The sequence below is a fragment of the Chrysochloris asiatica genome, unplaced genomic scaffold, assembly GCF_000296735.1.
Source record: "Chrysochloris asiatica unplaced genomic scaffold, ChrAsi1.0 scaffold00078, whole genome shotgun sequence".
NCBI classification, from domain to species: domain Eukaryota; kingdom Metazoa; phylum Chordata; class Mammalia; order Afrosoricida; family Chrysochloridae; genus Chrysochloris; species Chrysochloris asiatica.
This window is the reverse complement of record NW_006408596.1, coordinates 1,609,911-1,614,237: the sequence shown is the minus strand read 5'-3', so window position 1 is coordinate 1,614,237 and position 4,327 is coordinate 1,609,911.

Here is a 4,327-nt window from a genome sequence, read left to right as displayed (position 1 = left end):
TGTTTATCTCTGCTTTATTGACTATGCAAAGGCTTTCAGTTGTGTGGATCATGACAAACTATGGACAGCACTGTGGAGAATGAGTATTCCAGAACAGTTATTTGTGCTCATGAGGAACTTGTACATAGACCAAGAGGCAGTTGTTCAAAAAGAACAAGGGAAAAACGAATGGTTTAAAATTAGGAAAAGTGTACACCTTACTTATTCAATCTGTATGCTGAACAAATAATACTAGAAGCTTGATTATATGAAATAAAACAAGGTATCAGAACTGGAGGAAGACTCATTAACAACATGCGATACACTTGCTGAAAGTGAAGAGGACTTAAAATACTTACTGATGAAGATCAAAGACCACAGCTTTTGATATGGGTTGCACCTCAATGTAACGAAAACAAAAATCCTCATCACTGGACCAATAAACAACATCACAATAAATGGAAACAACAAATTACTTCATTATAGAAATAGATCACGTTTTGCCTATCCATTCATCCATTGACAGGTCATTTGGGTTAGTTCCACTTTTTGGTTATTATGAATAATGCCACAATGAACACTGGGGTTCAAGTACAAGCATAACTCTGCCATACTGCAGGCTTGGTTTCAGACTACCACAATACAGTGATTAGCATGATAAAGTGGGTCACACAAATTTTTCAATTTTCCAGTTTATATGAAGGTTTTATCTGTACTATGCTGTACTCTTCATCACTCATCTGTCAATGTGTGGAACTGTGGTGGCTTGTAGGTTGCTGTGAGGCTGGGAACTAGGCCACTGGTATTTTAAATGCCAGCAGGGTCACCCAAAGTGGACAGGTTTCAGCTGAGCTTCTAGACTAAGAGTAGGAAGAAGGAGATGTGGACCACTTGTGAATGGTTACCAACTGAAAACTGTACAACTAGCAGTGGAACATTGTCAGATACAGTGCCGGAAATGAGTCCTTCAAAATATGACTGGGAAAGAGCTACCTCCTCAAGGTAGAGTTGACCATGAAGATGTGAATGGAGTAAAGTTTTCGGTACCTTCATTTGATGATGGGGCACAACTGAAAATGGGGAAAACCAGCTGTAAACATCTATTTTAATCAGAACATGTAATGTACTAAGTATGAGTCTAGGAAAAGGGGAATGAAATGGAACACATAAAGATCAATAGCTTAGGCACTGATGAGCTGAAATGGACAGGTATTGGTCATTTTGAATCTGACCATCATATGGTTTACCGTGCTGGAATGACAAATTGAAAAGGAATGGCATCACATTCATCACCAAAAAGAACATTTCAAGATCTATCTTGATGTACACTACTGTCTGTGATAGGATAATATCTACAGATACCTACAAGATCAATTAATACAATTATTATTCAAATTTGCACACCAACCACTAAAGTCAGCGATGATAAGATTTAAGAATTCTACCAACTTCTTCAAGGAACTCTGGGAATGTAGTAACCAGTTTGAAACTACCAGCAGTTCCATGGAAGAAACATGAGGCGTTCTGCTCCCAAAAAGATTTACAGCCTTGGAAACCTTAGCAGGGTCGCTACAAGTTGGAACCAACTCCACGACACATCACCAACTTCTTCAATGTGAAATTGATCAAACATGTAATCAAGATGTATTTATAATTACTGGTGATTAGAAGACAAAGATTTGAAACAAAGATCAGTAGTTGGAACATATGGTCTTGGTAATAGAAACAATGCTAGAGATCCAATGATTTCAAGAGGACTTCAAATACTTATGGATGAGGATCAAAAACCATAGCCTTCAGTATGGGTTGCATCTAAATGTAACGAAAACAAAAATCCTCACTACTGGACCAATAACAACATCCATATAACTGGAGAAAAGATTGAAGTTGTTATAAACCTCATTTTGCTCAGATCAACCATCAACACGCATGGAAGCAGCAGTCAAGAAATCAAACCATTAGGCAAATCTGCTGCACAAACTCGCTTTAAAGTGTTGAAGAACAAAGATGTCAGCTTGAGAACTAAGGTGTGCCTGACCCAAGCCATGGTATTTTCAATAACCTCATATGCATGCAAAAGTTGGACAGTGAATAAAGAAGACTGTAGAAGAATTGATGCATTTGAGTTAAGGTACTGGAAGAGAATATTAAAAGTACCATGGCCTACCAAAAATACAGACCAATCTGTATTGGAAAAAGTACAGCTAGAATGATTGTTAGAAGCCAGTATGGCCAGATTTCATCTCTCATCCTTTGGGCATATTATTAGGAGAGACCAGTCCTTGGAGAAGGACATCATGCTTGGTAAAGTGGAGGGTCAGCAAAAAAAGAGGAAGATCCCCAATGAAATGGATTGGCACAGTGGCAGCAGCAATGGACTTATGTGTAACAATTGTGAGGATGGCACAGGAGTGGACAGTGTTTCGTTCTCTGTGCATAGGGTCACTAAGAGTCAGAACCAACTTGACAGCACCTCACAACAACAACAAAATAACGAGTCTTGGTGTGCTGTAGGGTAAGTATTGGGTTGCTAACTGCAAGATTGGCAGTTCAAACCCATCAGCTACTCCTCAGAAATCTTATCCACGGTTGCTGAGTCAAAATCTATTTGATGATATTTAACAACAAGAACAATAAACATCAATAAAGTTTATTATTTTTTATATACTAGTTGACCATTTCAATATCCTCTTGGAAAAAATGTCTATTTATGTCCTTTGCCCATTTTTTACTTGGGTTGTTTTTGTGTGTTTTATACCAAAACCTAAACCACTGCCATCAAGTTAAGGTGGTGACCCAATACAGAGTTTCAAGGCCCTAGTAGCATAATGAATTACCTATTGGGCTGCTAACCATAAGGTCATCATTTTGAATCCAAGGGAGAAAGATGAGGCTTTCTGTTCCCAGGGAGATTTACAGCCTTGGGAACTCCATACAGGTCGCTATGTGTTGGAACCAATTCAATGACACACAAGTATTTTCCCCCCTTTGGATTTTTTTGTGTATATGATCATGACACCTACAAACAGGAGATAACTTTACTACTTTCTTTCCAATTTGAATGCCTCTTATTAAATTTTTTCTTGCCTATTTACCACTTCTAGAACTTCCAATTCAGTATCTTAAAAAAATTTTGTTGTTGCTGAGAACATACACAGTAAAATAACACCAACTCAATCGTTTCCACATGCACAGTTCAGTGACCTGGGTGATGTTCTTCCAGCTGTGCAGCCCTTCTCACCCTCCTTTTCCAAGTTGTTCCTCCTCCAGTAACCTAAGCCCACTGCCCCCTAAGCTTCCTTTGGAACCTTTTGAGTTATTATTGTCAACTTGATCGCACATGTTGTCGTTGTTGTGAAGTGCCATTGAGTCGGTTCCGACTCACAGCAATCCTATAAAGGGTTTCCGTGGAGTGGCTGGTGAATTTGAACCTCTGACCTTGCGATTCAAACCAACTTTGCAGTCCAATGCTTTATCCTGAAGCCCCATACCAGGATCCCACACAGGCAGATCTTAAAAGAGGACAATGCTCAAGGCAGTTGGGCTAAATAAACTACTGTGTGGTTTTAAGAAGACTTCAAGGGAAGATTGTTTGGTTTCTGGCTTAAAGATCATCTCAGGGCAATGAGTCTTCAGGGTTCCTCCAGCCTTCATGGGTCCAGACAGTCAGAGACCGGTACAAAGCTGAACAGCAGTGCTGTCTGTTACCACTAAGTATGCTGTTAGCCATGGGGGCTCACAAAAGCCCTTCCCAGGTTCAGGGTGCTCCCATCTGTTCCTAGCTTTGTTCTGGTTTTTATCCTGATGGGGTGTTGGATTTTGTTGCGTGCATTTTCTGCATCTGATCACGTGTTTCATTTCCATTATTAAACCAGTATTTACTGAGCGTCAGGCACTGGTCTAGGACAGACCATACTCCTGGTATTATGAAACTGACGTGCCACCTCCTGCCACTGCACAGTGTCCTCCATGCCAGACACTGGCTTAGGGCTCTAGTACTTGTTCATTCCTACAGCAGAGCCTTCATCACACCAACAGCCTCCTGTTGCCCATCCATTCAAGTCCAGCTTGATTACCCCCACCTCTGAACATTCTCATCTCTGAAATAGCTATCCTTTATTAATGCTATTACTTTGTTAATATTAGTGTAGTGCTGTAGGATCAGCACTGGACTGTGAACCACAAGGTCAGCAGTTCAAACCCACCAGCCGCTCCTCGGAAACCCTATACACAGGGTTGCTGTGAGTTGGTACTGATTCAGCGGCAATGAACAACATCAAGGGAGCATGGTGGCTCTGTAAGATAAGCACTGGACTGCAAACCACAAAACCTATGGTTTGAACCCACC